Here is a 9,013-nt window from a genome sequence, read left to right on the forward strand (position 1 = left end):
AGGCAGTTCATCATTGAATTCAGTGATGTCATCTCTGTTCAGTTAAATAGTGTCTGTGCATTTATTTGCAATCAAGTCAACAATATCGCTGTAGATGAAGTGACCCCAACTAAGCAAGCCAGAGACGACAGCGGCAAGGAACCGAAACTCCATCGGTGACAGAATGGAGGAAAAAAACCTTGGGAGAAACCAGGCTCAGTTGGGGTCAGTTCTCCTCTGACCAGACGAAACCAGAAGTTCAATTCCAGGCTGCAGCAAAGTCAGATTGTGCAGAAGAATCATCTGTTTCTTGTGGTCTTGTCCTGATGGTCCTCTGAGACAAGGTCTTTACAGGGGATCTAGTTGTCCTGGTCTCGGCTCTCTTTCAGGGCAGTAGATGTCCTTTCTAGGTTCTGATCCACCATCTGTATTGTTGCAGGCAGTCACTCATAGGTATTATCAAATTGAGTTTTGAGAACGCAGCGGACGTGAAGGATTATAATTTAACAAGAGATCATTCAAATAATGTGGAGCTAAACCATTCAGGGCTTTATAAGTAATAAGTAATATGTTAAAATCTATACGATGTTTGATAGGGAGCCAGTGCAGTGTTGACAGGACCGGGCTTATATGGTCATACTTCCTGGTTCTAGTAAGAACTCTTGCTGCTGCATTTTGGACTAACTGTAGTTTGTTTACTAAGTGTGCAGAACAACCACCCAATAAAGCATTACAATAATCTAACCTTGAGGTCATAAATGCATGGATTAATATTTCTGCATTTGACATTGAGAGCATAGGTGGTAGTTTAGATATATTTTTGAGATGGAAAAATGCAGTTTTTACAAATGCTAGAAACGTGGCTTTCTCAGGAAAGATTGCTATCAAATATCAAAGGACACCTAGGTTCCTAACTGATGACGAAGAATTGACAGAGCAGCCATCAAGCCATCAAATCTTAGGCAGTGCTCTGGCTACTGTGTATAGACCACCAGGGCCGTATACAGAATTCCTAAAAGAATTAGCAGATTTCCTCTCAGACCTTCTGGTTACAGTTGATAAGGCGCTAATCATGGGAGATTTTAATATTCACATTGATAATACAAATGATGCATTAGGACTTGCGTTTACTGACCTAATAAACTCTTTTGGAGTCAAGCAAAATGTCACCGGGCCCACTCATCATTTTAATCATAGACTAGATATAATTATATCGCATGGAATCAATCTTACTGCTATAGATATCGTACCTTAAACTGATGGTGTTACAGACCATTTCCTTGTATCGTGCATGCTTGCATATCACTGATATTAACTATATGTCTCAGTGTTACCGTCTGGGCAGAACTATTTTTCCAGCCACCAAAAAAAACCTTTTGCAAAAAACCTACCTGATCTATCTCAACTGCTATTTGTACCCAAAAATAAACATGAACTAGACGAAGAGACTGACAACATGGGCACTATTTTCTCTAATACATTAGAAGCTGTTGCCCCCATCACATTGAAAAAGGCTAGAGAAAAACGTACTGTGCCATGGTATAACATTAATACTCACTATCTTAAGAAAGCAACTCATAGTCTCCAAAGCAAATGGAGAAAAACTAACTTGGAAGTTTTTAGAATTGCATGGAAAAACAGTATGTCCAGCTATAGACAGGCTCTAAAAACTGCTAGGGCAGAGCATATACACAAACTCCAAAACTAACCAAAACAATCCAAGGTTTTTATTTAGCACAGTGGCTAAATTAACAAATTACCAGACGCCACCTGATTTCAACTTGAACTTGATTAAAGAAACCGAAACTAGATCCCAGTGAACTGGCAAATTATACGCCTATTTCAAATCTTCCATTTATGTCTCAAATTTTAGAAAAAGTTGTGTTTGCTCAATTGATTGCACAAAAATGATCTGCATGAAGAATTTCAGTCAGGTTTCAGGCCCCACCATAGCACAGAAACTGCACTTGTTAAGATTACAAATGACCTGCTTCTTGTGTCAGATCAAGGCTGCATCTAATTTCTAGTCTCTGATCTTAGTGCTGTGTTCGACACCATAGATCATGACATACTCATGGATCGATTACAAAACTATACAGGTATTCAAGGGCAGGCTCTAAGATGGTTTAGATCCTACCTGTCCGATCGCTACCATTTTGTTTACTTAAATGGGGAGTCATCTCATTTATTATCAGTAAAATATGGAGTGCCACAAGGATGCGTCCTAGGTTCCCTTCTATTTTCAATATACATGTTGCCCCTTAGTAATATTATTAGAAAAAACTGAATTAGCTTCCACTGTTATGCTGATGATACTCAGCTATATATTTCAACGAGACCAGATTAAACTTCTACATTATCTAAGCTAACAGAGTGTGTTAAAAATTTAAAAGATTGGATGACAAATAATTTTCTCCAATTAAATTAGGATAAGACAGATATTAATTATTGGACCAAAAACACTACACAGAATCTTGTAGATTACAATCTGCAACTTGTTGATGTACTGTTAACTTCCTCTACAGTCAAAAATCTGGGTGTGATATTAGACAGCAACTTGTCTTTTGAAAATCATATTTCCCATGTTACAAAAACTGCATTCTTCCATCTTAGAAACATTGCCATGCTACGAAACATATTATTCAGAAAAGCTAGTTCATGCATTTATGACCTGTTGACTGGACTATTGTAATGCACTTTTAGGTGGTTGTCCTGCTTCTTCAATAAACAAGCTACAGGTAGTCCAAAATGCAGCAGCTAGAGTCCTTACCAGGTCAAGAAAATATGATCATATTACCCCAATTTTACAATCTCTGCTCTGGCTACCTATTAAGTTCTGAATCAGTTACAAATTATCATTACTTAGCTATAAGGTCCTAAATGGTTTAGCTCCTGCATACCTAACTAGCCTTCTACCACACTATATCCCATCACGCTCCCTAAGGTCACAAAACACTGGACTTTTGGTAGTTCCAAGGATAGCAAAGTCCACAAAAGGAGGTAGAGCTTTTTCACATTTGGCTCCCAAACTCTGGAATAGCCTTCCTGATAATGTTTGGGGTTCAGACACACTCTTTCTGTTTAAATCTAGATTAAAAAACGCATCTCTTTCGCCAAGCATTTGAATAATGTATCTTAAATTGTGAGTGTAGCTGCATCTGATCAAATGCGCATTTTTATCCTTTAGCTTTGGTTAAACTAATTAATTTTACTTTGTTGGATCAGCAGCTATGCTAATGATGTCTCTATCTGAATCCAGAACACCTGAGGAGAGATGATGCTGACCCTCAGAGGACCTCAGATAATGCTAACCCTGAATCAACAAACAGAACTAACAAATATTGCTACAAGTGTGACTGCATCATATAAAATATTAATTATTCTTGTATAAATTTTTCAAAAAATCCTGTCAAACGTGCACAAACTGACAGTCACCACTTATAAGCTATTACTAAATATTGTAGAAACATAATTTTCTGTAAACTTGCTTTGTAACGATTTGTATTCTAAAAAGCGCTATACAAATAAACTTGAATTGAATTGAATTGTTCTAGGTTATTATATGCAGAGTTTTTAGTTCCTATAATTAACACCTCTTTTTTCAGAATTAAGCAGAAATGACTCATCATCCAGATTATTTATATCGACTATGCATTCCGTTTTTCAAATTGGTATATTTCGCCAGGCTGCGAAGAAATATAGAGCTGAGTATCATCAGCATAACAATGAAAGCTAACACAGTGTTTCCTGATGATTTATCCCAAGGGTAACATGTAAAGTGTGAAGAGTAACAGCCCTAGTACTGAGCCTTGAGGTACTCCATACTGCACTTGTGATTGATATGATACCTCTTCATTCACTGCTACGAATTGATAGCGGTCATATAAGTACTATTTAAAAAAGTGTTCTAGTCTATGCAAATGAATGTTGTCTTCAATAGTGTCGAACGCAGCACTAAGATCCAATAGCACTAATAGAGAGATAAAACCACGATCAGAATAGGAGGTCATTTGTAACTCTAAAGGAGAGCAGTCTCAGTACTATGATACGGTCTAAATCCTGACTGAAAATCCTCACAGATACCATTTTTCTCTAAAAAAAATATAATTGTGAGGATACTACCTTTTCTAGTATCTTGGACAGAAAAGGGAGATTTGGGATCGGTCTATAATTAACTAGTTCTTTGGGGTGAAGTTAAAAAAAAAAAAAGCTTAATAACTTAATAAGTTTGAAGGTTTTGGGAACATATCCTAATGACAGTGAGGAATTAATAATAGTCAGAAGAGGATCTATGACTTCTGGAAGAACCTCTTTTACGAGCTTAGATGGAATAGGGTCTAACATACATGTTGCTGGTTTAGATGATTTAACAAGTTTATTCAATTCTTCCTCTCCTACAGTAGAGAATGAGTGGAACTGTTCCTTGGGGAACTATAGTGCACTGTTTGATGCAATACTGTAGCTAACGGCTGCATGGTTACAATTTTATCCCTAATAGTATAAATTTTAGAAGTAAAGTAGTTCATAAAGTCATTACTGCTATGGTGTTGGGAAATGTCAACACTTGATGCTTTATTTTTTCGTTAATTTAGCCACTGTATTGAATAAATGCCTGGGGTTATATATATATTGTGTTAATAGTTGGGTCATTCTACAGAAATGTCAGTTTTTCTATCCCGAGCCTTTACAGAAATATTACAATTGAAAAATACATTAGGGTTACACTTTTTTATATTTTACAATAAAACAATGTGTTATTTGAACAATTAGACCTTCATGCACCATAAATGAAGCAACATTTACTTTTAATTAATTATAAAGAATTCCAAGCACCACAAAACTGCTTGTCCCCACAGCCATGTACAGAGGGAAAGTGTTATATTTTGCAGTCAAAAACAGATTTTTCTACCATTTAAAATGCTGTATTATGTGTAATGTGTTCATAACTTTAAAAAATATAATATAAATGGCATAATAGAACAAAATGATGAATAAATATAACAAAAGTATAATGAAAACAGTGGTCCCCTGGAGTTATATCACTGGTGTTACCGTTTGACATAAATCAGTTATTTTGAAATAAAGATCACACTGATGACATTATTTGACTTCCTCCTTCCTATTTTCTAAAGATCTTTAAAAAAGGTCCATGTTAAGTCCACGTTTCTTTTAATGTTATCATAAACTTTCTCATTTAACTGAAAATTTCATATGAAGGTTTTAGTTGACGTCACTGGTATGACCTATTTATTGTTAAGGAATTGTAAATAAATAAAAATATAATAAAAATTGATTAAACTACTTTATTTAGTGTGTATAACATGATTGAAAACATCTAGTTTGATACCTTACAGCAGGCATTTTGTAAAATGCATTTTTCATTCAAATTGTCACTGATCTTCACTGGTGTTACCCATAAGGAAGGTAACACCAGTGAAGATCAGTATATCAGGTCTTATGTATGTCACTTGTGATTCATTGTCTCACAGGTGTTACCGTGTTACCGTACAATTTATTTATTTCAAATTAAATAAATAAACCATAATCTGCTTATTTCTTGCATTTTTATTATTTTTCTGCAACTCTGACTACATGTGATGAAAGAAAAAATGAGAAAAAATATTTCATAAAATTGTTTAATATTGATGAAGTCATCAGTGACAAAAAATGGTACACGTGGTCTTGACATAATTGCACAAAAAAGCTAAAAGGAAAAATAATTAAGCTGTCAATTATATGTATTCATAAAGTATAATAATGTGGTCTAAGTTTAAATGTTAGAAAAATACATTTTAAGACATTTTGCCATACCAAAAGTGGACGTTTCTGCAGAATGACCCAGTTATGTATAATCCATTGTTCATATTTAAAAGACTAACATACGTTAAATGTACAGTATGTACTCATTGTCTTACATTACTGTTTAGGTTGTAAAATGAATGATGGTGTCATGCTGTCTAGTCTCTGTTTCCCTGGGTGTCCACTAGTGGGCTCACTTCCCCTTAGGCACTTCACCGTAGGCACTAGAATTCCTCTAGTCTTGTCCTGTCATCACAGTAATTGCACTCCTGTTAATTGCACCAGGTGCAGCCAATTTATTGTCATTGCCTCCCTATAAACACCAGTCTTTTCCTGTTGTTTGTATGGAGTCCTTACCCTTCGTGTACCCAGCCTTCTCATTCCCCGAGATTCGTCATTTTCTTCTCGTCCTCCGAGTTCCTGTACTTTTCCTTTCCTGTTCCCTCTTTTGTTTATTTGTTTGTTTGATTTTGGACTGCTTGTTTGGTTTTGTCCTTGGATTGTTTTTTGACCACGATTTGGATTACCTCATTAAACATACTTACAATTGGATCTCTCTCTCTCTCCCTGTGTCTCTCTGGGTCACGATCGTCACAGAAGGACTCCATCGTTAAGATCCAGCAGTATGTTTTTTGATGCTTCCTCCGCAGCCACTGAGCGGGATAGAGGAAATGGTTTTGAGGGTACCTGCCTGGTCGTGTTTCGTGGGACCAGGGGAGGTCTCTCAGGAGTGAGTGGTAGAGAGGAGGTCCAGCATCACTCTCCACTATGGCCCCCCGTCGACCCTGGGTTCGGATGGGAGCCGCCATCTCACCATTGTGGACGGAGAGGGGAGAGGAGGCGCAAGTCTGCCGAGTCAGCACCGCTGCACAAGATGGCCGCCAGCCCAGCGCTGCTGCGTAGAATGGCCGCCGGCCCAGCGCCATTGCACAGGATGGCCACCAACCAGCACCACGAGGCAAGATGGAAGCCAGCCCAGCACCACAGCACAAGATGGCCGCCAATCTAGCGACTCTGCACAAGATGGCCGTCAGCCCAGCGCCACGAGGCAAGATGGACGCCATCACAGCGCCACAGCACAAAGTAGCCATGATGCAAGATGGCCGCCAGCCCAGCGCCAATGCCCAAGATGGCCGCTGAAACATTTTTGGATTATTTCTCCATGCTATCCAAAATCCTAGAGATTCCCAGGAGTGTTCACGTCACGTCTGCTGATCCAGAGACTGTTCACGTCACGTCTGCTGAGCCAGCAGCACAGTACAAGATGACCACCAACCCAGCGCCACTGCACAAGGTGGCTGCCAGCCCGGAGCCTCTGCAGAGGATGGCAGCTACAGTGGGCTTTCCTGAGTTGCGTCAAGTTCCCGTTGATCCTCCAGAGCTGAGTCAGGTTCCAGTTGACCCTCCAGAGTCGAGTCAGGTTCCAGTTGACCCTCCAGAGTCGAGTCAGGTTCCAGTTGACCATCCAGAGTCGAGTCAGGTTCCAGTTGACCATCCAGAGTCGTGTCATGCTCCAGTTGACCCTCCAGAGTCGAGTCAGATTCCCGTTGACCTTCCAGAGTCAGGTCAGATGCCCGTTGACTTTCCAGAGTTGAGTCAGGTTCCAGTTGACCCTCCAGAGTAGAGTCAGGTGCTCATGCACCCTCCAGAGTCAGGGTTAGTCACCGTCAAGCTTCCAGAGTCAGGGTTAGTCACCATTGACCTTCCAGAGTTGGGGCTAGTTCCTGTTGACCTTCCAGAGTCGATTCAGGTGGCCGTTGACTTTCCAGAGTTGAGTCAGTTTCCGGTTGACCCTCCCGAGTCGAGTCAAGTGCTCGTGAACCCTCCAGAGTCAGGGTTAGTCACCGCTGACCTTCCAGAGTCAGGACTAGTCACCATTGACCTTCCAGAGTCGAGTTAGGTGCTCGTGGACCCTCCAGAGTCAGGGCTAGTCACCGTTGACCTTCCAGAGTCAGGGCTAGTCACCGTTGACCTTCCAGAGTCAAGTCAAGTCACTGGTGATCTTCAAGGACAGAGTCAAGTCACTGGTGATCTTTAAGGACAGAGTCAAGTCACCGGTGATCTTCAGGGACAGAGTCAAGTCACTGGTGATCTTCAGGGACAGAGTCAAGTCACCGGTGATCTTCAAGGACTGAGTCAAGTCACCTGGGTTCTTCATGGGAGAATTCAAGTCACCAGTGATCTTCATGAAAAAAGGCAAGTCACCATTGATCTTCATGAACAAAGGCAAGTCACCATTGATCTTCATGAACAAATACAAGTCACCAATGATTTTCATGAACAAATGCAAGTCACCAATAATCTTCATGAGCACAGTCAAGTCAGCATTGATCTTCTGGAACCCAGTAGAAACACCATGGGAGTACCAGAGTCTCGTCATTTCTCTGTTGATCTATCGGAGCCTCTCCACGTCTCTGATGAACTACCAGAGCATCTCCACGTCTGCTGAACTACTAGAGTCTCCCCTCGGCTCGGCTGATCTACCAGAGTCTCTCCTCGCCTCTACGGAACTTCCAGAGTCTCGTTACGTCTCAGTCGAACTCTCTGAGCACCCGACTGATCCTGTTGTGGCCACAGAGGCTACCCTTAACTTTTTCATGTTCTTTGTTTCAGACTTGCCCAACCAGACTTGTCCTCCTGTTCTTTCGACCACACGGATGTGGTGGTCTTCTACTCCACCCTGGGGGCCGCCTGTTTTGACCGCACGGATGTGGTGGTCTTCTGCTCCGCTCTGGGAGACATCTGCTTTGACCCCACGGATGTGGTGGTCTTCTGCTCCGCCCTGGTGGGTGTCACGTTATGTCCTTCTTGGACTTGTGTTTTTGTGTTTGGTGTTTTTTTTTTTTGTTCTTCTGTCTGTTTTCCTCCTATGGACCTGGCCCTTCGTCCCTTCCCCTGATCCTCTGCTAGTCCACCTCCCTCCTGGGTTTCTTGTCTGTGTCTTTCTTTCTGTTTCCCTCTAAGGTCCTGGCCCTCTGTCCCTCCACCTGATCCTCTGCCGGTCCACCTCCCTCCTGGACTCCTTGTTTTGTGTTGTACTTCTCGTCTCGGTTTCCCCATTTTACCTGGTCGTCTTGTCTCAGTTCGTCTTGTCTCTGTTTCCCCATTTTACCTGGTCCTCTTGTCTCTGTTTTACCATTTTACCTGGCCCTCCTTCCCTCCCCCTGGTCCTACGCTGCTCCACCACCCTCCTGTTCTCTTTGGTTTCGGGTGGAGCATCTGGCAGCTGCTCCGT

Source organism: Carassius auratus, chromosome 21 (assembly GCF_003368295.1).
Source record: "Carassius auratus strain Wakin chromosome 21, ASM336829v1, whole genome shotgun sequence".
Classification (NCBI taxonomy): Eukaryota; Metazoa; Chordata; class Actinopteri; order Cypriniformes; family Cyprinidae; genus Carassius; species Carassius auratus.